The following is a 27,461-nucleotide window of genomic DNA, read 5'->3' on the forward strand; positions in this document are numbered from 1 at the left end:
TATTCCTAGTTATGGAAAAGATGTGCGTGGCCGGGAATAGCGACAGTCATGCTTCTGTTACTCTTGTTTAGATTGGAGCCAATGTTCCCAAGCAACACAATTTGTCATAAACGGGTTTACATAACTTATTTATGGCAATATCAGCGTTAAAAATGTACGTCTAGTCACTTATATACAACTTATTTATACCTAAAAAAGCGCAAGAGGTGGGATCTATATATAACATATGCGCAACTTATTCTTCTGAGGAATTTTATCGTTCGAATTAAGTGCCTAAGCTGAGATTCCGTACTGCAAACATTTATGCGGTTGAAAATTTATGGTAAATCTATACATTCTACTTCTAAAAAACTCATTGGCTCTTAGAAAAATCTTAATATAATAAATTGAATTGCATGAAAAATCCTGGATAAAATTCCCCAACCTTGCGAAAAACAAAAACAAATAGAATATAAACTTCGTTTTTTAATTATCTTACTTTTCTCTTTTACAAAACGTACATGTGATGTTGAAAGTACAAATTATTTTTTTTTTTCATTCTATACATTGATTCATTGGTCAGCCATATTGTAGTGCAGTTTGTAGAATGCATTGAGAAATTTCATAATTGTTATCAAAACTCAAAACTCTCAATTGCCTATTTATAACACTTTTATAACTGATTGTTTTCATATGTCATTTTTGGAAACATGAGTACAACATGAGTAATAACATGTTATCAATAAGTTATATCTCAGATGTGTTGATGTGTGTCATGTTTCTAATAATGACATATGAAAACATGTTGTACATAAGGCTAGCCAGTTTTCACAAAATACAATCAGTTATAAATGTGTTGTAAACTGGTAATTGAGACATGCAATATCGAATTATAACTTCAAGATAACAAGTGCTTGTCAGAAAGGTTGAATACTTCACAAACAACAATACAACGCGTCTAAAACAGGATGTTTTAAAATAAATTAGTATATTAGTATAAAGGTCTCATGGGTCCACTTAAAAGATCACTTCAGAAATCTTATAGGTTATGCCCTAACATAAATTACTTTATAAGTTAGCCTTATAGTTGGCTATCCTAACTTACGAGTCTATCAGTCAAAGGCTAATTCATCTGGGGGCCTTATGGAGCTATTTAAAAACAATCAAATTAAATTCCTGCATAAAACTAAAATTCAAACTGTTTCATCTGGGACAATAGCAAATAATTTCCTACGGAAAAGATATGTTTCAGGCCTTGCTCTGTGTCACCCCATCCGATAGCTGGACCACAAAAAAAGTTTTAACCACCACCCACACACTTACCGCAGACTTTCATAAATATCGGGTTCGTTTGGTCCATCGTCCCTCCTTCCATACAATGCCTGTCCTGTGAAACGGCGGTGGACTCGAGAATCGATGCAGCAGCAATCGAAGCATAAAAACCCCGGCTAGAGTCACGTCCTGGTTCATCCCGTTCCGTACGGCCCCGTCGCGCCCGAACGACTCAATTAATACCATTTTAATTTACCAAAACAGGTCGACGAAGAGTGGACCGAATTTCGAATGACCGACCTAGGTATCGAAATCACATTCGCCCCATAAAAGTGTGCGTGTTTGAATAATTAACACCATGACGTCGCGTCGATTTTTTTTTTAGCAATTGAAACGTATAAATTTCATCATAATGCTAAATTGGCCAATTCCCCATACTGGATCCCAAGCTGAGTCAAGTGGAAAGCAGTTTATTAGATTATTGAATAATTCAATTTGCTGGTGTTTGGTATTTATCCGAACGTATGTCGATCATGCAACACGGAAAAGGTATGATCATAACCATTTTATCTGTACATTGAAGTTCAAATATGTTGGATGGGTCAAAATAGTCTATGTAAAGGGTGATACGGTCAAAATTTGGTCAATATCAACTTGACGTATTTCTTTCAATTTTGCATTTAAAAAACCTGAACACCCCTCATTTTGAAGGTGTGTGTGTGTAGAATGTTGCTCCTATTTTGATTTTGGAATTTACTCTTCAGTTGTCAAAATGCCGTCCAAGCAAGAAGAGCAGCGTATCAAAATTTTGCTGTGAAAATCGTGAAAATCCGAGCTACTCGCACGCAAAGTTGGCAAAATCGCTAAAAGTTGCCAAATCAACCGTTACAAATGTAATTAAAGTGTTTGGGGAACGTTTGTCGACAGCCAGGAAGTCTGGATCGGGGGGAAATCGAAAACCGGAAGCCGCTGAGACGACAAAGAGAGTTGCCGGTAGTTTCAAGCGAAACCCTAACCTCTCTCTCCGAGATGCCGCAAATAAGCTGGGTGTATCGTCTACAACCGTGCATCGAGCCAAAAAACGAGCCGGACTATCGACTTACAAGAAGGTAGTGACTCCAAATCGCGATGATAAACAAAATACGACGGCCAAAGCGCGATCCCGGAGGCTGTACACGACGATGCTGACGAAGTTTGACTGCGTGGTAATGGACGACGAAACCTACGTCAAAGCCGACTACAAGCAGCTTCCGGGACAGGAGTTTTATACGGCAAAAGGAAGGGGAAAGGTAGCAGATGTTTTCAAGCACATGAAACTGTCAAAGTTCGCAAAGAAATATCTGGTTTGGCAAGCCATCTGTACCTGTGGCTTGAAAAGCAGCATTTTCATAGCTTCCGGGACTGTCAACCAAGAAATTTACGTGAAAGAGTGTTTGAATAAACGTCTGCTGCCTTTCCTGAAGAAACACGGTTGTTCCGTACTGTTTTGGTCAGATTTGGCATCTTGCCATTACGGTAAAAAGGCCATGGAGTGGTACGCCGCCAACAACGTGCAGGTGGTTCCCAAGGACAAGAACCCTCCCAACACGCCAGAGCTCCGCCCAATTGAGAAATACTGGGCTATTGTCAAGCGGAACCTAAAGAAGACCAAAAATACTGCTAAGGGCGAGCAGCAGTTCAAGGCAAACTGGCTTTCTGCGGCGAAGAAGGTGGACAAGGTGGCTGTACAAAATCTGATGGCAGGGGTCAAGCGTAAGGCCCGGCAATTCGGATTTGGAAAAGCGGAAGCCTAACTGAATATTTTTCCTGAATTTTATACTAATTGAACTTGAAAAAGAAATTTAATTTGATTTTTTAAATAAACGATTTCACCGATTTACACGCGTTTTCCCTTGACCAAATTTTGACCGTATCACCCTTTATATAGATTTCTTGAATACTATAGCAATGGGAACTTATGTTTTAACCTTAAAGCACTGGGATGAACAGGTATTTTTTACATTCAAAGTGCTTTATGTTACTTTATACGTGAAGTTTGCGATTTTCAGAGATGGTTGGAAATGCTATCTAACATGAAACTTTAGTGTGATAATTTATTATCTAAATAATGGTCTTGAAGAGGGTAGGTTAATAGTTCCGTTAGAATACGGCAGTATGAAAATTGAATAGAAGTTGTAAATGAGCGAAGGGCCGTTAATGCCAACCAATTCTGAGGTATTTTTTGCTTATTAAATATAGTCACTTGAGTCATTCATTACTTTTTTTTATTCTTCTTCTTCTTCTTCTTCTTTTTCTTTTTCTTCTTCTTCTTCTTCTTCTTCTTCTTCTTCCTCAATCCTTTGTTTAACGTCTTTGTTCCGCAATCGAGTGCCAACCACCGACGTGCATCGATTGCTATTCGATGACGGCGATCGAATATCAGGGAGGTAGATATCAAACCCATCAACAAATGGGTTAGGACCAATGGCTTATTACGAAGGAAGACGTAGCCAGAGATTATAAATCTCGAGTCCCGCACAGTACCCACCGTCAAACTTACTGTTGCAGGCGGCTGGTTCGGAATCACACCAATATTTTGCTCACCTGAGCATGGGACTGGTTCTTCTTCGCAAAAATTACCTCAGGAACTCTTCTTTGAAAAGGTTCTTCAAAAAGGGATACTGGTTTTCTATTAATTTCTAAACGGAGAATCAAACACACAATCAACACTCCTAGCACGATGCCTCCGGTTAAATGTGTAACAGCGAATTGGCAATTTTTAAACAATCATAGCTCAGCCATTTATTAACGAATTTTGAATCTATGGGCACCATTTGAATCTACATAATTTAAATATTTATTAAATATAATTAGACTTTAAATCTATCTATTGATTTTTCAAACATTGCTAATTTTCTGTTACACATTGTACTGGAGGCATCGTATTCGGCATCGTGTTAATGAGATACCAAATTTTATTAAACTTGAATCAACAGTGGTTGTTAGGATAATGAATTATTTTTTCTCTCATACCTATCTCTAGTATCCAACAGTGACATATTATTTCTTGCAGACTCTATCGGGAGATAATCAACCAGAAAATATTTGAAGAAATTTCCAAAGCAAGGTAGGAGAAACTTTCACAGAAAGATTAGAGAAACTTCCACAGGAAGTCAGCAGAACATCTGGGAGAACTCAGAATGAGCTTCCTGGCCAAATTTGAAGTGTCAGTGAGAAAAAAACTTACAGGGCCAGCCTGGAAAAACACTCCTAGATGATGTCGAAAGAAACTACAAGAGAAAGTCAGAAGGGTGTCAGGTCACTCATATACGGAAATACGTTAGGACGAATGGGTCAGTATGCCGCCCGAGCAGCATTCACTGAGTAGTTGTGGTTACTTTTATGTAGCTTATTTCAGTCACAATCAACTTTCAGCAACTTATTGTGATGGAAGTGTGTTGCCAAATGGGTCATTATGTCGTAATTTTAATCGCTTTAAAAAAATAAACTGTTCTTACTAAGGATACTGAACTCTTGATTTTTTTTTCCGCTTGGGCTTTGTTTGGATGCATCTTTTTGAGACGATTTTTCCTTCTATTAAACAAGGGCAGCTCTTCCGATTGATATTGTTCTGCTGAATTTTGGTACTGCAGTTTCTTATTTTATTTATATGTTCATGCATTAATTTCTAAGATTTTTTTTCCTGTAAACATGAGCAGATCTTCAAATTTAATTTTCTTATGATTTTTGGCACTATGAATTTTATTTCATAATTTAGTCCAAGCTGTTTTTCATCTAGTCTATTTCTATTACTTTTTGACAACAAAGTAAAATATTAAGTAAATAGCGATGTATAAAGTAGCATAAAACTATGTACCCAAGGGGTCCAGATTTCTTTATTTTGTGTGCTTATGCTTTAAACTTGACGATAAGATTTGTTTGTTTTTTTCACGGTTTGTTTTCCGTCGATCTTGTTTTCCGTACTAAGTAACAATGCTACTGACTCCAGGGAGGCAGCTCCCACACCTGGACCCTACCTATCGACCCATCAACACATGAATCGGAAACCAACGGCTTTACATTCCTTCCTAAGCAAGGCGTGCGGCGCCGACTGGGATTGAACCCAGACCGTTTGGTTAAGAGGCAATCACGCTTACCACTACACAACCAGTGCCGCTAATAACAGAATATTAAAAGTAAATTTTTACGTCTATTTAATACTTTACGGATATTTAGTTACACAGAAGTTCTTACTATCCAAAATAAAACTTATTACCCAACACAAATATAAATGGACATTCATCCCTCTTTCCTTTCACTTAAAGCATCCCACGGTGTGTTTGCTGCAATGAACTAAATAAATATGGCATTCCGAAATATTCACGATTTGAAAGAAAAGGCCTTTCCGTTTTTAGACTACTACAGCAGAAAATGTTCATCGAGGGATCTAGAACAATTACATTTTTTATTCGTTCAAATTGATTCACATTCTGTACATATGAAAAAGTACAAAAGTTGACACATTTTGTATAAAAACACCAGTTCGCAGCACCAGTGAGTATGATTAAATTTTCTTCCATAAAATTTTCATTTTTGTCTTGCTCATACTTTCATCGATCTTTTCATGGACATAATGTCCATTTTGATCTAAATAAACCGCCTCTGAATTTTTGAAAACTAGTTTTGTTCCTCTTTCTTCTTTATGTATGATTTTCCATTGCTTTGAACGCACGCGGCCGTTGAGAGCAACCCAGAGTTGAGCCGAATCGACTCAAAAATTAAAAAAAAAATTGTTACTCAGTGAATGAGTAAAATTTTCAACGATTTTCTTCAAATATCGATTCGAATCAATGTCCAAAGCAAAGGAAAATACGCTGTATTCATCGCAAAAATAGTTGCGATATGATTGATCACAGCAAAGTTCAAAGCGAGGTTCACAGCCATGGCATCGGTGCATATTACCCACCGTTCACTACACCAGCCGATGGGAGTATCTCAAAATTGCAAAAATACTTAGTGAGTGAGAGAAATTTTCCTCACTTTTCCGGAAAAAAATGGCTCTCACACCATCACTCAAATTGTCAGAAAACGTAGGTTACTCATAGACTGAGTAAAATTTTCCTCATTTTTTCAGGAAATTCGAATAACAGGAATCTCGATATAGGTTGCACTCAGTCTATTAGAATACTCTTAGACTGAGTATACATTTCGTCGATTTTCCTCATATTGGAACATATTTTTGAGGATAACCGAGTAAAAGTTAACTCAGTCTGATTTGATCGCATCGGCCGTGTAGATAACGGTAAGCTTTTTCAGGCATCAAGCTTGCTCGCTGAAAACTCCCACAGATGGCTACATGTGAAAAGTGGTATAAAAAGCATATCATGCCAGAAATTTTGATCCATACATTAATGCGCTCATTGAACAGTGCCAACCTGTCCATGCGAATAAATTTGTTAAGGGAAATTTGAAGGAAATTAGTCGTTTCCCCATAAAAAAACCTCCCGATTTTCCCTTCGACTAAATCGGTTCACTTCGGTAAGATCGACCGACTATGAAACCGACGGATTTATAAATTGTTGCATCGACTCTTATGGGACTGCTGAAGGGGAGGTTGCCGACGCGTCAGCACACGAAATCGGTAGTCGAAAACATAGGAAATCATTCAACCAGAAGCGACCAAATCAAACGATTAGTAGGATGACAGAGTTGCAGCATGGCTTCTATGAAACCAGACGAAATATACTGGTTGATCAGTTTATTAAATTGTTTCTACGATGGAAACAGATTAAGTCGACAAATAAATCAGCATACGAAATTGATGAAACCAAACGAAATAGAGTGGTAAATCGAATTGTTTGTACGATGGAAAAGATTAAATCAACTGTTAAATCGGCTTATGAAATTGATGAAACCATATGAAATACACAAATTTATCGGGTAATCAAATTGTTCCTTCAAATAAAACATACTAAATCGACAGATATAATTGAATAATGCATTGGCAGACAACATTATTGATATAAAGTGTTCAGTCCGCATCGTGCTCTCTTGCCGTGCGGATCTATTTGCTTTTTGCTTAAGGAAGTGTTACTACTACCTAAAGCTACAACAAATTTAAACAGCACTTTTCAGTGCTCAACCTGTAAAAATTTTCTACCTTGTTCAACTCCTCTTATTCCTCTTCGATCCTTGTTTGGACCCTACCCGAGGTAATCCTTCTTGGAAATCGATTTGGAAAATTCCTCTTCGCTCCTTCAGATTCTTATAGTAATCTGCTTGGAAGTCGATTTGGATAAAAAATCTACTGCCGCTATGGCGCCTAAACGCAAAAGAAAGGGGCAAACTCTTGACCCCCCTTCTGAAGAAATTAATTTGAGTAATCAATTTGATTTGCTCACGGATGATGAGAATGATCCATCATCCAAGAAAAATTCTAGTAAACTTTCCCGGCTTAATGCCAAGAAGGAAAAGATTCCCCCTATTGTGATAACCACTACCGATTTCCATGCTCTTCGCATGGAACTTTTGAATTTCGTGAAAGTTAAGTTTTCACTACAAATTGGACGTCGGGGTGAATGCCGTGTATTGGCTGAAACCTTGGACGGATTTAAATGTCTTCTCAAGTATCTTACTGAGAAGAAGCACAAATTTTTTACTTACGACACCAAAACTGAACGTGTGTTCAAGGTTGTCATGAAAGGACTGCCCAGTGGTGAATCCCTGGATCAGATCAAAGATGAACTGGCAAAATTACTTGGAGTTGTGCCACTCCAAGTAATCAAAATGAAAATGAAATCCCGTCCTGGCGATTCGCGCAACGGGATTTCTAATGATTTTTATTTAGTTCACTTCAAGTCTAGTGAACTAAACAACCTTAAGGCCTTAGAAAAAGCTAGCCTTATGCTCCATGTCCGAGTGAAGTGGGAACACTTCAGGAAGACTGGAGGAAATTTCCAAAACCTCACTCAGTGCCGTAAGTGCCAGGGATGGGGTCACGGAACTAAAAATTGCTACATGCCAGCTAAATGCATGAATTGTGGTGATTCCTCTCACGCAAAGGACGACTGTCCTGTGAAGGAAGATCCTAAGAAATTTAAATGTTCAAATTGTGGTGAAAACCACAAATCCAATTTTTGGGAATGTAAGACTCGCAAAGCGATCCTACAATCTCGTTCTAACCGACAGGTAGGAAACGCTCCACGTTTCCGACCAGGTACAAATTCCTCTGCTGTTAACAACGGTGAGCGAGGAACAAATTCTACATTCGTACCCGTAGGTACAAATATCACCCCTGCTTCAAATGTTTCATCTGTACCTACTCCCCTCACTGCTAACAATGTTCAGCGAGTTAATGGAGCTACCTATGCTGCTATTGCAGCGGGTAGAAATCAAAATACTAACCAACGTTCTAACGGAAATTTTGACAATTTTGACTTAGGAAGCATTACTGCCCCTAAAATGGAATTTTTACAGAATTCATTAATTGACATGATTTCTGATATGCTTAAATCTAACTCCATGCTTGATGCTATTCAAACTGGAATAAAATTTGCTAATAATATTGTCATGACTTTAAAATTCAGTAATGGATTTTAAAGCATTAAACATTTTAAATTGGAATGCTCGATCTCTTAAAGATAATGAAGACGAGCTATTTAATTTTTTGAGAGTTCATAACGTGCATATTGCCGTTATAACTGAAACGTTCCTTAAACCTGACCATAAGGTTAAGAGGGACGCAATTTTCTTCTTTTATAGAAATGATCGTCTTGATGGACCCTGTGGTGGCGTTGACATCATTGTTCATAGACGAATCAAACATAAAATTCTTCCTTCATTTGAACCCAAAGTTTTTGAAACTTTGGGAGTTTCTGTTGAAACAAAATTTGGACAACTTACGTTTATAGCTGCTTATTTGCCATTCCAATGCGTAGGCCAGCAAAAGAATTTTCTCAAGGGTGACCTCCAGAAACTTACCCGTCATAGGTCTAAATTCTTCATTATTGGTGATTTTAATGCAAAACACCGCTCATGGAATAATGCTCAAAGCAATTCCAATGGTAATATTCTGTTTGATGATTGTTCTGCAGGTTATTACACTATTCAATATCCAAACAGCCCAACATGCTTTTCTTCTGCAAGAAATCCCTCCACTATTGATTTGGTCTTAACTGATTCATGTCATCTTTGTAGCCAATTGGTTACCTATGCTGACTTCGGTTCTGATCACCTTCCAGTAACTTTTGAAATATCCCAAGAAATAATTTCTAATCCCAACAGCTTTACTTTCAATTACCATAGGGCTGATTGGGAGCAATATCGAACATTTATGGAATATAACTTCGATCCAAACATTCCTTTGCAAACCAAAGATGAAATTAATTATGCTCTTGAATCTCTGACTACTTCTATAGTTGAAGCAAGAGCTGCCTCAGTACCAAAATGCGAGGTTAAATTCGATTCAATTATAATAGACGATGATCTTCAGCTCTTGATCCGTCTTAAAAATGTCCGTAGGAGACAATTTCAAAGAACACGCGATCCTGCCATGAAAGTTATCTGGCGGGATTTGCAAAAACAAATTAAAAAGCGATTCTCTGCCCTGAGGAACAAAACTTTTGAAAATAATGTTTCTAAATTAGACCCGAGTTCCAAACCCTTTTGGAAACTCACAAAAATTTTGAAAAAACCTCAAAAGCCAATTCCAGCGCTTAAAGAAGGTGGTAAAATTTTGATCACAAATTTGGAAAAAGCTCAGAAACTTGCTAAGCAATTCGAGAGTTCCCATAATTTCAGTTTGGGTCTTACTAGTCCTATTGAGAATCAGGTTGCTCGGGATTTTCTGAATATTTTCTCTCGGGAAAATATTTTTGATGATTCCTGGGGGACTGATTTGGACGAAGTAAGGTCTATAACTAAAAAGTTTCAAAATATGAAAGCTCCAGGTGATGATGGAATTTTCTATATCCTCATCAAAAAACTCCCAGAGAGTACCTTGTCTTTCCTGGTAAAATTATTTAACAGATGTTTCCATTTGGCATACTTTCCTGATAAATGGAAAAATGCAAAAGTTGTTCCAATTTTGAAGCCGGATAAAAATCCAGCTGAAGCTTCTAGCTACCGTCCAATAAGTTTGCTTTCTTCAATAAGTAAACTTTTTGAAAAAATAATTTTGAATAGAATGATGCTTCACATCAATACGAACTCAATTTTTGCAGATGAGCAGTTTGGATTTCGCCATGGGCATTCAACTACTCATTAACTCTTGAGAGTTACCAATTTAATTCGTTCAAACAAATCTGAAGGCCACTCAACTGGAGTTGCTCTTCTAGACATAGAAAAAGCATTCGACAGTGTTTGGCATGAAGGTTTGATTGCTAAATTGAAAAAGTTTAATTTTCCACTTTACATTATGAAATTAGTTCAAAATTATTTAACTGACAGAACTCTGCAGGTAAATTATCAAAATTCCAAATCTAATCGACTACCTCTTAGAGCAGGAGTTCCTCAGGGTAGCATTCTTGGGCCTATATTGTATAACATTTTCACTTCGGACCTCCCTGATTTGCCTCAGGGTTGCCACAAATCTTTGTTCGCTGATGACACAGGCATTTCCGCTAAAGGAAGAAGTCTTCGTGTTATTTGCAGCAGACTTCAGAAAAGTTTAGATATTTTCTCTTCCTATTTACAAAAATGGAAGATTTCTCCCAACGCTTCCAAAACTCAACTTATAATATTTCCACATAAGCCCAGGGCTTCCTTTTTGAAACCTAGTAGTAGTCACATAGTCACTATGAACGGAGTTCCAATTTCCTGGTCAAACCAAGTGAAATATCTTGGATTAATACTTGACCATAAATTAACTTTTAAAGATCACATTGAGGGCATTCAAGCCAAATGTAACAAATATATAAAATGTTTGTATCCTCTTATTAACAGGAAATCCAAACTTTGCCTGATGAATAAACTTCTAATATTTAAACAAGTTTTTAGACCGGCCCTGCTTTACGCTGTGCCAATATGGTCTAGTTGTTGCACTACCAGGAAAAAAGCACTTCAAAGGATTCAGAACAAAATTCTGAAGATGATTTTGAAGTTGCCCCCCTGGTACAGTACTACCGAAGTACATAGAATTTCGAATGTTGAGACTTTAGCACAAATGTCCAACAAAATAATCAATAATTTCCGGCAAAAATCGTTACAATCCTCAATTGCAACGATTAATTCCCTTTATACTTAGATAAGATTTAGTTTTAGTTATTTAGTTTTAAGCTATCAATTGTTATACTGACATGCAGGTTTAAAAAACCTGTTTAAAATACTGAATTGCCAAGACAGGAACAATGTAAAAACACTTAGATATATATCATAACAATTAAGGCTGGTAAGTTACTGTAGTAACTGGAGCACCTAGGTTAAAAATGAAATGTAATTTATTTTGAATTTGGAACAAACAAAGAGTTAAAAAAAAAAAAAAAAAAAAAAAAAAAAAAAAAAATTGATATAAAGTGAGATCTTTAAAGTTTTCTGCTTCGAATTCTTCGTATCACTCTTTTTCATGCACGGTGTCCCTGCTGCTACTGCTAACATAGGAGAAACAGAAAAAAAAACACTGCTTTAGTACATTGTGGCTTGGTAGTTTGTATATAAATAAAAAAAATATTCTAGCACTCAGAATCCTAACTAATATGAAAGATTTTCTTCATTGATTTTATCTTATCCGGGTCCTATTTGCATTCGAAGACTGATTTCAACAGATTCTGAACGCTAGATATGTTTATTATCTGACCCCCGTTTACATTACTCGGATACCTCATATAATCATTATGATATATTATTCCTTTTGCCGTGTCTCAATCGAGGGCTCTCCATTTCCTTCAAACCTTCTTTCAATTCCATCGTTCAGTTCATGGCAAGTCCCCGGCAAGGTGACAGATAACCTTAGTTTCACGTACCCACTATAGATACTATAGATTCCATAGATAAGCGGAGGCACAAAAAGTTGTTTTGGCAACCATGAACAATAAATGATCTTACTGGCATCCGTGAAAAAGTTCATGCCTTCATAGAGCTCTTCGTTGTGCAGTTTTGTTTTGTTTCGTGCGTAAAAGTTAAAAATGAAGTGCAAAGCAAATCTTTGCAACAATGTAACGAGGAATGGTTTGCTTTATGTTTCCTTCTTGCGTTGTTCGCGAAATAAATCGGAATGTGGAGAGTGGAAAGCGTTTTGTGCTCATAATATTACAATACTTCTCCTTCAAACAACACCATGATGACGTCATGCTAGTTTGGCTACACTAACTGACAGTTCGTTTGGCTACACGCTTATTCTGGTCAACTCAAAATTGAGTCGAAGGTACTCATCTCAGCGGCAATTGGAGGCGAACCAGCCTAAGGCTGAAAGCCTCCTAAATAAAGCTAAATAATAATAATAATCTCAGCGGCAAGTAGGGCTACTCAAAATTGAGTAGCCTTATGTTGACTCACTTTTGAGTAAACGACGTTCTCACGTGGACTGATTCAAATCAACTCAGCGATATTTTCAGTTGCGGGGGGTTTTTTGTTTTGATTTTATTTAAGGAAATGAAAATTGTCTGCTCCGGATTCATTCTACCGGAGCAGAAATGGTTCAACACCATTGCCTTAAGCAATTTCTACTTACCTGAAGGAATTTCCGCCCGTTTTGAGTAAAACATTCATCCGTTTTCTAGGACGTTTCCTCCAACATGGTTGACATTTTTTCTAAGTCCAGGATTTTGCTGACTGAGTGGCTTTTACTCAGTTTGACATTTCTCGTTTACTCAGATTTTGACAACTAGATACATCGGACGAAAGTGAGTACGATCGAATCACCCGGTGAGTAAACTGAAGTTAGCGTGTACATTATACTTTTCCTCTGCTTATCAATGGAATGTATAGTATCTATAGTACCCACTTGCAAATAGTAGATGTCGCCACTCATCATAAACAAAGGAATTGTCCTTCACCGCCGCTATGGCATTTTTCTATGGGAATCCAACTTTTTGTTTATCCATGTGTGGATGTCAAACAGCAGGCAAGAATGCTATATGATAAGAGCGAATTTATTATTTTCGTGGTGAAATGAAATTATCCAAACAAATTGAAACCGATTAATGTAGGTTCATTTTCTTATATAATCAAATGACAATAAAATACTTTGCTGCCTTCAATTTTATTTTGTTCTTGATAATAGTGTTGCTATTATGTTTGCTATAACAAATATACTTTCCTGTGTTTCTCTACTCTTGTGTTCTTATTCTTCTGATATGCAAAGCTGAAACTAAACTGAAACTTCATTTAATACAATTCTCATTTGTTCCAATTAATTCGATGGCAATGATATATTTTCGTTTAACAGATCATATGTTTAAACTGTTGGTTCTGTACTGCTCAAATACATACGGTACACAAAATATAAAAAAAAAACTTTCATAAACTGATTATGTATTGCGCATATTACTGAGAATCAAAGCGAAATTTTTAGCAGGCATCACTGGAGTGCCTATGTTACTAACGTCGCGTGCGAGGTCGCGTGTGTGGTTTTAAACTTTAATTTTGTTAACTGTACATCATTTCCACATTCGCCCTTTTCAGATAACACTTCTGAAATTTGTGAGTTTGACAGAACCACCAGCACCAAATTTTCGGGGTACACTGGCAATATACTGGAGCTGTCAAGTTGCTCCCGAGTTGGTTCATGGCGACGTTCATGCTCCATTGAGGGCTGCAGATCATCATCGGAATCACTTTTCAAATCCCTTTCTTTTAGATATAGGCGATATAACTTGTCGTATTTTTTGTGTTTATCAGCTTTTTTCTTACTACGCCAAATACTCCACCTGCTTGCCATTGTATGATTTGCTACGAGAAACGAAAATCAATTATTTTATTAATGTGTTTCACTTATACATTTTTGCCAAAACATTAGCCTTATACATTCCATAAGACAAACCACATAGGTCCTATAAGAATGCATAAAAGGTATGTGTGACCGCTTATACATTTAATTTGACACATGATCTTCATTAACTTTTTGCAAGGCGTCTGCTTATTAGTTGACTTATACATTTTATGAATAATCAGCAATATAAATTTGCCAAAAGGTAAAACCAAATTTTAGTTTTAATTATCAGTAAAACGGTTTGCTGGATCATTATCAGCAACAAAAATGCTTTCCTGAGAAACAGAAAACGATATTTTTACCGAAAAAAATCAGCTAACATAAACGGTTTGCTGGATACCAAGTAAAGAGCTGTAAAACTTTTAGCGGCACAGTCGCAAGTATTCGCATTCGTACACGCCACCGAGGAGGAGGAGGTAAACAAAAATAAAAATATATAAACTTATGTTGGTAAGAGCACTGGATATATTATATTTTATTAAAATTATGCATGGAAAAGATCCTGGCGATTTTGTATTTATTATTTGTGTATTTGTATCAAAATTATTTAACAGAAGCTGCAAGTTCCAAATGAAAATAAATTCGATTTATGGAAAATGCTGTCAGCTGTCAGAATTTTGTATTGCTGAAAAATCAGTGAAGAATTGTTTGCTGAAATGTTTGCTGATTATCAGTAAAATGTTGTCATTTTGACAGAAGTTGGAATTGCTGAAAAATTCAGCAGTATTATTTTGCTGGAAAGTTTGCTGATCTTTCATCAAGTCCAAAATTAGCAAAATTTTACTAAGTTTCAGCGATTTAAAATTGGTGTGTAGAGAGGAAATTAGTGCTTCTTATTTGCTTTTAGCCTACTCGTATTCCGCAGCATGAAGAGAGCAGTGGAGAAAGCACAGGTCTGATAATCGCAACGTTCGTGGTTCGAGTCCAGTCGGCAAAATTGTTTCTATTTGATTCGACATGATTCATTTTACTCACTAATACACTCCACATTTTTATGTCTCCATTTTCTTGTATTGGACCGCAGCTCGGTATATCCTCCTTTCATGCGATTTCCACTAATATCCTGCGATGATGAATCCCTCATTATTGTAAACAAATCTTACATCCCCTGGTATGGGATGGTCCATTAATTATGTCACGCAAACTTGGCTCATTTCAACAACCCCCCCCCCCTCCCCCCTTTGTCACATTTTTTGTATGAACCTTAATTTTTTTTTGTATGGCTCGTCACAGTTTTCAAAAAAACCCTCCCCCTAAATGTGTGACATAATTAATGAACGACCCCTATGGTGTATGAACAAAACTCTGTAACGTGGGTAGATCACCTTTTCGTGGTACGTTACGGGATGTAAGATCTACCACCGATTCCTAGTCTTTACTACTTCAAGCTAGGGGAACAGGATTTTTCAGTAATCAAAGGAACACATCTTAGTCCTTGTTACTTTTTATGCCTTTTTGATAGTGACAAGACTCGGCTTTGTCTACCGAGGATGATCTTGAAACAAGGAAAAAAATGAGTTAGTTGTCTTCATCTATGTGATTCCTTTTCTTCTATTCGTTGTTCCCTAGTTTGAAGTGGTTAAGACTAGGGTTCTGATGCATGGTCACTATCGGTGTCATTTAATTTTGTTGCTAAGGAATCCAATTTTGGCTGACAAAGGGGCGCGCCTTTGGAGGGTGTTCCAATACTCCGAAGGGTATAAATAGCGGGACCTTTCAATTAGAATCGATTCCTTGCGATGAAGGCAAGAATGACAACTGTATCAAAACCTAATACTTCATCATTTCTCAATAGTGATGAAGTAATACGACATGCACTAAACTAAGGACACGGGATATACTACAATAGATCAAATTACTGGTCGCAGTAGTTTTTTGTCCCGAACAGAGGAGAAAAAAATCTCCTATAATCCGCAAACAGCAGGTACTAATTTTGAAATAAAACTTAATCAGTCGTCTAACAGCGAACTTCGAAGTAATGGTTCTAGCTGTAACTTTATTAAAGAAATTATGACTTCTTTCATGAAAAAAGTTTGGTCATGAAATATTGGAAAATGTTCTTTAACAACATATTTTGATGATACCAACTACATGAAACTAAAAAAATAGCAAAACAATCGTTGAAAAGTTTTATCCAATTGCGCCTGACTTGAAATCTGTCATAGTGTCCGAACATTTTCAAATTTTCCTTCAGTACTTGTTAAAATACATCCAAAGCTAAGAATTAGCCTGGTAATGTGCGAGAATCAGAAATTTGTGTTCAACATAGTAAAAATGCCTGTTTTTTTTAATTTTAAGTAATTTATATTTCTTTTACATTTTTGTTTAATAAAATTTCAAAATCATCCTTTCATCCTGCATTACCTTTCCTACGATGTAAAGTTACCTTGAAGTTATTTTGGTAATAGTGGTCCAAAGTTGATTTGAGATGAAGCATGTTTTTGCGGAAAAAATCATACTTTTCATTCCCTTTTTTATCTTTGACATCCTATATCTCGGGAACTACAACTGCTAGAGGCTTTAGCTTCTCTTAGTTGAAGTGTTTAGTATCGATAAAAAAATATCGAAAAAAGGATTGGAGAAAGTCGGTTTTTCGATTTTCGACGGCCTGATATCCTATAGTACCGCACGCGGTCAAACATGCTCATTCTATTAGCAAATGATCAAAAGCAGTTTAGGGTTGCTGCCAAGGTTATTCTTCATTCATATCGTTGCCGTTTGTAGAGAATCCGGTTGTGTTTCCGGATGGAAATAGCTGGAGAAAACATACATAACAATGGGTGCTTTCCATAAATTTTGGCTACAAAAATGTTTTATGAAATTATAAAATAATTAGATATTATGATGATATTTTGAACGAGAAAGATTGTAAAGTTTGTGTTTGACATTTTTTTAGCCAAAATGAATGGAAGGCATCTTGCATAACATAAAAAGTGCGTGTTTTGTATATATTCCAGTAGAAAAGTTTTAAGCCGAGAAGAAAAACATCAATCAGAAGTCATTATGCTGCTACGCTCGTCGATAAACCTTTCAAACTATTATTACATATTTGTGTTGTACACCAAACAGATACACCCACTCATTTACCCACCCCCCGTTCATAGCAACGACTTCAAACACAAGCTACACATGGTTAGAGCGACTTCTTTCTCTCGGTGTAGACCAACTAAAGCATGACGTCAGTATTACTCACTATGCAAACTCGATCACCCACTACCTCACCACGTTGAAGTCGGCTCGCGTGTCTGTTTTAGTTGGAGCTCTGACACTGCTGCTATTTTCTCGATTACTACGATTCTCACCGTGCTCAAAATCTCACTATACTACACAACTCTCTCGTGGTTGCAAACCTTAATAATTTCTTACGGTTCTCGATTGAACAACGTTGAGCCGTTCCGCGCCAGTCAGTCGATTTGAGAACGCGGAACGATCGTGGTTGAACCCATCCGGACTAACGAGCAAGAGGTACCTACGAGGGGTTTCGCATGCTGAGTCACGGGCCTTGCCAAATAAACCTCCCGTAACTCTTCTTACCCGACAACGAGTCTAGTGCTATGTGGTGGTAATGGTGGTGATCGGTCATTGTGCACTGTACCGCGGGTGTTATGACGCGTCTGTTGCTCGTGGCACAATCAATTGGCTAATGACGAGATAGATATTGATGCGCCTAGGTGACACCTCCTCCGTCCAGCAGGCGCTAAGTGGATAAGCAAACTGGGAAGCAATTTTCGGTTGGATCTATGCAGACAAATAAAACGAAATGCAAATGCAGGTCGTTTTAGCTGCCGCAGGCCGTTAGCGAAAAATAGCAGTGACGTGAGATGGTGAAAAATTTTGCGAGCTAGGGAAAAGCCGAATGTCGAAAAGAAAACCCGTTCAAGCACGAGAGCGAGAGTGAACGCAACTCAAGCAGTGAAAATTATAAAGCCAAACAGATTTCAGTGCCCCGCTAAAAATAAATATTCTATATATTGCGTTGATTTTTTTCGTCGATTTTTTGGTATCAAGAAACAACGGTCGTGCATTTGTTTTCAAACTAAGGCTGAAAATTCTAAGCGATATTCGCATATGGATGAATCAGTGAATGTGACTGCCAGATTGTCCGCGTTATAAAGTGCAATGTCAAAATAATTAAAATTTGAAATTCTTATGAGTGCAAAACGCTTTACGTTGCTGGCAAATGACCTCCCACCTGATTGAGTGTAGCTGCGGCTCGACGGTCGCGCTATGGATATGGATCACGAGGCGTACCGGTTTCGGTGAACAAACTGTTGACAGTCTAACAGACTCATTGAGTGCAGGTCTTGTTTGAACTGCAGAAGAATGGAACAACGATCTTTGTTGTGGATGGGAGACTACATTGTTTGGAAACGATAGAGAGGAAGCTGGTAACAAACAGATGCGAGTTGGCGTTGTTTTATGCTTTTTTGGGTAGATTGCGTCACGTAGCTTTGGGAAAAAGCACAGCGCTCAAGTACTTTATTTCACCAATCTTTTGAAAAAAAAACTGAAATTCATACAACAATCACTTGAATCGTGAAATGTAATACCAGGTAGACTACAGATTTATGATATGTTTGGTGTAGGGTGCTTCACTTTGAAAAAATGTTTACATACATTAAACCAATGCTTATCCCATTGCAGTTCAATTCGTATCCCAAACAATTAGCTTGTTCTAAAATTTTAGACTGATAATGGTTCACACCAAAGTTTTAAATTTGTATGGAGAATATTATGAAACATTTTTAAATTTCACTAGTAAATACCTATCTAAATGAATGGTAGCTGTGCTGCCCTTTTCAGCATTCGTTAAAACAGCAAGCTGCGAAAAACGCTGTTGAAGATTTTTTTTCTCCATGGGCTCTTATGGATGAGACAACATAGTTTTGGAATTTTTGGCGACATTTCTGAACAAAGTAGAAAACTTTGTGTGTACATTGTAAAGTGATGGTCCGTGACAATTGATTCCAATGTATAACTCATTTTCGTCAAAAATGCTAATGGGACTGTTATGCCGCACGGGGAAGTGTATCGGATATCTCATTAATTTCATTAAGACAACATAAAATCAGAAGCATAATAATAAATAAATTAATTAATTAATTACTTGTCCATAGAACGGTAATTTTTCCAAAAGCGCGGAAATTCAGTATGATTTATTGCTGCAAGTTGGTACAACAATATATTTTACAAAACTTTCGGTACAAATTAAATTTTACAAAACAAATTCAGCAAAGAAAAGTACCGAATAGAATATAAGTAATTTGGTGTGTAGGGCATGCACAAATCAAAGGACACTTACTAGACCTGTGCGCCGATCCTTTCGTCGGTGGCGGTGGTTGCGTGGCGGCGTGACGCCGTTGACTTTGATCAGCGGTGGCGCCGGCGCGCATCGGCGTATAACTATGATGGCTGTCAAAATGCCACATTTCAAAGATGTGTTTAAACCAAAATATTGTATTACTGTATATGTAACTTGTCACAGATATCACCACATTGAATTTGTTACCGAAAACAACAAAAAATTTCGGTACAGTATCGAAACTGTTTCCTAAGCTGTTTTTTTTTTCCAGTAATTATAATCATCCCGGATTAAATATCCTTTTCAGTAGATATGGTTTAGGGTCGGGTACGGGTATTCAAATAAATAAATTTTCGGGTACGGTATTTCTTGCATCTTATCCAAACAAATAATCATAGTTTGTTGGAAATGCTATCTAACATGAAGCTTTAGTATGATCATTGATAAGCTAGAGAAAGGTCTGATCCTACCTTCTGGTGGATAGTTCCGCTAGAGTACGGCAGTATGAAAATTGAATAGAAGTTGAAAAATGAGCGAAGGGCCTTTAATACGACAGTACTAGTCAAACGCAAACTTCTTTACTTATTTCACAATATGTATGTGGAGATTTGAAGTATTTCTTCAAGTTTACAGGCCAAAAAACATGCCTTTGACTTTCTCATATACTGCCTGCGACTGTGGAATAGTTCTTGCGACGTTGCATCACTACCTAACGCCCCACGTTGCTGAAAGCATTTCAGCATTCAGCAATCAAGGGAAAAAACATTACTTAGAAAACATTTAATATTTTAAAAATACATTGAAATATCGCTGAGATATGACAAGTTTTTCAAGAAATGGACCACAATAGGGTACTCCACATAGGTTTAATCATTGCCATTGACAGATTTCTGATGGAAATAAGCTTCATTTGATTTGTTCATGCTATTTCGTCCCGATTATGTTCAATGGTGTTCAATTCTAGACTATTGTAGTTGCTTATCAATCGTTTTTTACTTGATATTTATATATTTACTGTTCCTACACAATGACGTTGCTAGAATCAATAATAATACTAATAAAAAGATAAATTTAAAATACACACAAAATTTATAAAAAATAACAAACATGGTCGAACCATAAAAATTTAAGTAAGAATATACCAATTTTCTCTGTCAGTCACTCCAGCCATCAAAAACGGATGAGAATCTTGAACGAAACGCACCGCATTTCAGGTGGAAGTCGAATACAGATACGATTCTGTTGAACACTTCTTGAAGTCCGCAAATTGTACTGTATGACCCGTAGTTCAAATGACGCTTAAGGCAGTTTTAACATAGACACTAATATTATTTTACAGGAGTCAGCAATTTGTTACTGGTTTTTTTGCAGCTGAAAAATTCGATAAAAAGCAAATAACCATTATCGTTGAGGAATCAACGACTGTCATGGTAAATTTAGAGTATTCGTTCATACGATCGCCTCAAATACACCCCCGTCCCCCCTTTTAAGATGCACCCATAATTGTAATCTAGAAATATACGCACAATTAAAACTAGAATACCGGTAAAACTTGACTTTAATCAGGTCGCCACAAAACTTTTGGAACACGAGCACTTGCGCGTTGTTCAAAATCCAACATCTTGTTATTTTCACGATGAGGATCCTTCATGAAATCTAATATTCTCCAAGGTATTGTTCAAGTAGTTCATTTCACATGGGTATTAAATTTCATGAAACATTTTGAGTTTCACGTTGAATGAGTTCCAAAGTCAGTAGGTTTTTAGCGAGTACTGGTAGGTTAATTGGATATTAGCTTTTCAGCATAAAGGATCAAAACGATACGATGTTTTTGGCCAAGTATTGGTCTCTTTGGACTTGGCCTTCAGGGCAAAGTTTTACCGTCTTTTGTTCAGCACAAAAAAGGTTACGATGTAGCGTTAGTGTTAACTTTGTTACGGTATACTTCGTAGATTGGATACTGGTGACACTCACGTACCTTTTCAAATTCTTAGCCAGATTGATTCCAATCTACACAATAATACCAAAAGCATGACTGTCGTTATTCCCGGTCACGCCCATCTTCACCGTAACTAGGGAAATGGAAGGGAATGTTGATACAGTACCTTCTCAACGAGATGGTCACCGACTTAGCTATACCCTCATAAGTACTAAGGAATTGGAGAATTGGGTACACAGCAAAAAATTAATTTTAATATCACATCAAAGAGGATGCACTTCAATCGTGTCGAAAATACTGTGTAATATTACTTGCCAAAAAGGACGAAATTATCATTAATACAGTGCATGAACTGACATTACGCTCCTTTTACTGCATTTGTTTATTTTTGTGGCCATAAAAATTACATGAGATTTTCGACATGATTCAAGTGCATCCTCTTGGATGTAATATTAACATTAATATTTTTGCTGTGTTAGGTCAGGATTCACCTCAACCTGCTAACCGAGTTCCTAAATTTGTTTTCTTAGTACTGTATAGGTGAAATTGATATGAATCATAATATTACGAACTAAATAAATAAAAAGGAAAGATCTCACCCGAATAATCCTTGAAGCTCTCCGATGCAGTTAATGTTCCGAAACGTCTCTTTGATCTCGGAAGGAAAACCGCTACCCCTTGCCAGCAGTCGGAAAGAGATGCATCGGATGTTGCCCGGTATCTCTCAGTATCATTATTAGCCGGCGAACGTTGGCCAACTGAATGCACACCATCGCGATGACCTGGGGTTCTTTGTTGCCCATCAGCTAACACTGCTCCTGAATATTCCTTTTTTTTTCTTATTTCCACTTATCATCCGCCATAGTCTGATCAATTTCCATCAGGTGCATAATAAATTTTTAACAACCGGAAGTTTGATTAAACATGTTCACAATGGTTAAAATCACAAAATGAAAAACAGCCCGAAAAGGTTACGATATAAAACTAAAACAAGCCCTTATGAAGATACAACCCTTGGATCGAAACGTTGGCGATAATAAAACTGTAATCAACACTTTGTCTCGAACCAAAACCAAATTCTTCAAGATCTTCAAACTTCTCCGAAAGTCTAGATTATTCTGAAGTCTTTGGTGACTCTCTCAAGTTATTGGAACTGATCCAATGATCTCTGAACTTCAATAAAGTTCCTTAGTCTTCTCTGAACTTCTCAGATCTTTTTTAAAGTTCCCTAACTTTTCCAGATGTTAATAGAACTGAACTGCCTTGAAGTTCTTTGATCTATCCTAAATCTTCTTTGATTTCCCTGTAGTTTTCAAAACTTTCGGAGCTCATGAAACTTTTCCTATAATCTCTAAACTTCCTTGGACGTACCTGAAGTTTTCGTTCCTTCATAAAGTTTCCTAAATATTCCAGAAGTTCTTTCACGATCTCTAATACCTCGTTCACATTACGCTGTCTTGCGATGAGCACTCATACATCTAGTTTTCACTGGAAATCCTATGTATGAGTGCTTATTGCAAGACAGCCAAGACAGCCGGCAATTTTCTTGAAATTCATAAAAATTCCCTGAGGACCTCACAATATTTCTGAAATGTTGGGATCATTCCTGAAATTCTCGAAATTTTCCAATTGCAATTGCTAAATGGAACTGCTTTAAAGTTTTCTGATATTCCTCGCAGACTCATAACATCCCTGAAACTGGTATATCTGCCACTGCATAACTGCCTAAAAATCAATAAAATCCCTAAAGATCTCTGGATTTTCGTGAAGATCTTGGAACTTTGCTGAAGTTTTCGGAAATACCCCGAGTTACTCCGAACTTCTGAAAAGGTCCAGCAATTGCCTTGAAGTTGATTGAACTGTTCTGAAGTTCTTTGAACTTCCCTAATGTTCTTGAAGCTTTTCTCGATTCTTCTGAAGTTCTTCGTCAGTTTGCCTGATGCTGATGGAACCACCTTAGCAAGTAGCAAGAAGCAAGAAAACATTTACAGAGCTCTGTTAAAACGTAGGATGTATTCTGCATCACTTGTAAAACATTTATAGAACAAACTTTTCTAAATCTTATTTAAAAAGATATTTTGTTTTTTACTTGGGAAGTATACAACATCGTGTTTCCTTTTCTCTCAGGAAAATTTTAAATGAGCTGTAACTTTTCATGATGTGCCTCGAAATATCAAATCAAATTTTAGCTGCTGGTTGATCAACTATTTAATATTTATCGGTATAGTTTTGAGCTTGATTAGATAAGTCTACATGAAGTCTGAGCAATCCTAGTAAAACGTTTCTTGATTGACTGCCCTGTTATTTCTTAACCATTCAGTACTCGAGCCAACTTTTGTATCACAAGGACTCGCGAGTTGTTCTTTGTACGACACATTGGGGTTTCCGTTCCTTCCGGGGATATCTCGTGACCCTTAGCATATACAAGATTACTGTCGTGGGCAAACATTTTCAGTAGGTCAAGGCATTAATGGACAGCAGTTCAGAATGTCCTCACCACGCTGCGCTAGTGGGCATGTGTAATTCGTGAATATTTATTTATTTATTTATTTACTTATTTGCTCACCATCTTCGACTATGTACGTCGTACAGACTGATTACTTAAAACCTAATTTAATCTAAGCCCCTTATTCTAGCACTAAACACATGTTTGGTCAAAATAAAATCAAACTCGCTACAAACATCATTAATGGAACGCAAACAAGAATTCAAAGTTCGTTCTGTAAAATGGAATTACAAGTAACGGGGAATTACGGAATCGTCGAGGAGGAGTATTCGACGGAATCAGTTCCAGGAGTTCGGGACAGTCCACGTTGCCTGTTATGAGGTCGAAGATAAACAGTCGTTGCAATTTAAGGCGCCTGGCAGAGAGGGATTACAAATCAATCAGCTTGCATCGGTCGGGATAACTTGAAAGATTGACTGGATCATTCCAGGGGAGCTGACGCAAGGCAAACCTTATAAAACTTTTCTGACTCCTTTCAACCGCAAGGATATGCGTAACGTAAAATTTAGGCCAAACCGGGGAAACATATTCTAAAAGTCTACGAACCAGCGAGCAGAATGGCGTCTTGAGACAATACACATCGGTGAAACCAGAACCAAGCTTTAGCAGTTACGATGTTTATGTGTTCGTTAAATCTTAGCTTCGAATCGATCGTAATACCTAGATCACAGATTGAATTTGCACGTTCTAGATAATCCGGCCCCATGTAATATGTGAATAACGTTGTTGCAGCGAGTGAAGGATATTACTTTGCACTTTTTGCTGTTTACGCGCATGCCGCTGTCACCGCACCAGACTATCACACGATGTATATCTTCTTTTCACACAGGTCATTAACATAAATGATAAAAATAAGAGGACCGAGTTGTGTAGTGGTAAGCGTGATTACCTCTCACCCCAGCAGGCCTGGGTTCAATCCCAGTCGGCGCCGCCGGGATGTTCTGAGGCATAACATCTCTGATCACGCCTTACTTCGGAAGGGAAGTAAAGCCGTTGGTCCCCGGTTCATGAGTTGATGGGTCGATAGGTAGAGTCCAGGTGTGGGAGCTGCCTCCCTGGCGTCGGTAGCATTGGTGCTCAGCACGGAAAACAAGATCGACGGAAAATAAATCAAAGGGAAAAGAAAACACTTAAAAAAAACACACACTCGTTAAATCTTAGCTTCGAATCGACCCAAGCAGCACACTTCCATCAAAATAAGTTGCTGCAACTTGATTGTGACTGGAATAAGTTACACACAAGTAACCACAATTGTTCAGTGAAAAGTGTGTTGCTAGGGGATCGTAGTACCTAGATCACAGATTGCATTTGCACGTTCTAGAGAATCCGGCCCCATGTAAAATTGATGGTGAATAATGTTGTTGCAGCGAGTGAAGGATATTACTTTGCAATTTTTGCTGTTTACGCGCATGCCGTTGTCACCGCACCAGACGATGTATATCTTTTTGCACCGCGACACAGTCAGTGGGAGAAACACTCACACGGAAAAATTTTAGATCATCGGCAAAAGAAAGTTTGGATGATGAGAGGATGTCACACAGATCATAAATGATAAAAATAAGAGGACACTGCCTTGTGGCACGCCAAATGGTATGTTGAAAGTCCTGGAGCTCACGGATTTCACCATCACGAAAGCATTGCGATTAGACAGGTATGAATAGAGTCATTCAGTGATCCATGTCGGAAATCCAATGTGGTTCATTTTGTCAGCGATGAGATTGTGCGGTACTGTATCAACAGCTTTTGCAAAATCAACATAAACCGAATCCACTTGTTACTTCGATTTTAAGTTACGTAATATCGCTGATACATAACACATTAAGGTCGATGTTGTTGAACGATGCTTCATAAAGCCGTGTCCAACAGCCAGGAGATGATCGATGCAGCAGCTATGTACAAAACTGTGTGGATCAGTTTCTCAAATACCTTACTGAGACTATAAAGTATGGATACACCTCGATAATTGGAGACACACTTGTAGCTTCCGGAATTATGAACGCCGTTTTCCGTGTATTTGGGAACGTTCTGTCTTGAAGCGAACGGTTGAAAACAGCAGCGATGGGCGTCGCCAGCGTAGCGGCGCAGTCCTTCAAAAACACAGGAGGCAAGCTGTCTGTTCCGGGTCCTTTCGTTGAATCAAGCACATCGAGGGCTTTCTGTACTTCGTCAGGAGAAAACTGTATACATGGTAGATTAATGTTATGGGACGGTATCTGCTCAAAACAGTTTTGACGTTGTACGGGCGATGCTTAACTAAACTAAAGGATTAAGTTTCCAGCTTTCCGTTTCTTAATGAAGTCCCAGAAGTGTGAAGAATTTTGCTTGACGGTTGACTGAATACTTAGGAAATAGTTTTAATGTGTTGCAGAAAGAATGAATGTTATGAAGGTTACGTGTTATTAGGTCAGGATTACGGCTACGGTTATTAGGTCAGGAGTCTACAACGGTTGGTTGAAAACAGGCATCGATTTTTTTTTTTTTTTGAGGTACATGACGGTTGAGTAGTCAATTTTGAAACATTGATCATGATCGTCAAGTAGTGTTGGTGCGTCACTCTCGTCAAGTAGTAAAATGACTGGTGTGTGATGGTTATCTACAAGTAACAGCTGTATGTGTTATTTCTTGGGATCGTGGTCATATAACACGTTTCGCAAAGTTGTTTACTGGGTCAAAACCTTCAGATTAATAGACATCAGTTAAGAATGATATCACTTAGTGGTGCTAGTGTGCAAATATTGACTTCAATTTTTCTGTAAACCTTTGTCTTAGACGTTATTTCGATCAGAAGTGACGTTTTTGTGCTACAATTTATTGAAAAATGTCATAGAAACCATTTAAAAGAATACAAGATCTAAAGGCAAAATTTTCAAAAAATGTGAATTATCGCCCAAAACAATCAATTATGCAAAGTTTCATGCCAATCGGAGAAGGTCAAATCTAGAATCAATATGTTGTTGCAACTGCTCATTTCGTCCTTTTGATATGTTGATGAAGATACTATCATCTGTAAAATTTCTCAATGGCTTAGTAAAGTATGAGAAATACTGATAATTCCGATCATTGTCGTTATGTGTTGTGTAAACATGCTGAAAACAATCAGCAAATAAGCTACTGATCTCGTTTTTCCGATACTACAATCTAGTTGCATTTTTTATGGAAAATAATTCGACTTTTGTCTGCCTTTAACAAAGTTATTTATTTTATGTCATTTGCTACCTAAATAATATACTCGTCATACACATTTCCAAATTCAACTGGTTCATGGTCAAATAAATTGTGAGGATGCCTTCCATTCATTTTGACTAAAAAAATGTTTTAAGAAATTATGGAATAATAAGACATTATGAAAATATTTTGATTACGTAAACAACAAGAAAAGATTGTTAAGTTTGTGTTTGACACATAATACCTGCCAATTTTGCTACATGAGAGTCGCAATAAGCGATTTTGTAATTTATCTCACCCACTCTTCGCTCTTCACTCTTCGCAAGGAGGTGATCAGAAAAACGCTCATTGTGACTCTGTCAAAGCTAAATTTGCTGGTTTGATGTGTGAAACA

General features: G+C 37.4%; 1 protein-coding gene across 1 annotated transcript in view; it reads left to right on the forward strand.

Annotated features, from left to right (window-relative positions):
* Positions 1-17,527: 17,527 nt before the first annotated feature.
* LOC135710360 (uncharacterized) overlaps positions 17,528-27,461 on the forward strand; it is a 97,878-nt gene continuing 87,944 nt past the window's right edge. Inside the window, exon 1 of the mRNA XM_065232911.1 lies at positions 17,528-17,620. The gene's annotated coding sequence lies outside the window, so the exon portion shown is untranslated. The remainder of the gene's footprint in view (positions 17,621-27,461) is intronic.

Source organism: Ochlerotatus camptorhynchus, unplaced genomic scaffold (assembly GCF_037179485.1).
Source record: "Ochlerotatus camptorhynchus isolate MF236.1 unplaced genomic scaffold, CSIRO-AGI_Acam_v1.1 ptg000379l, whole genome shotgun sequence".
NCBI classification, from domain to species: Eukaryota; Metazoa; Arthropoda; class Insecta; order Diptera; family Culicidae; genus Ochlerotatus; species Ochlerotatus camptorhynchus.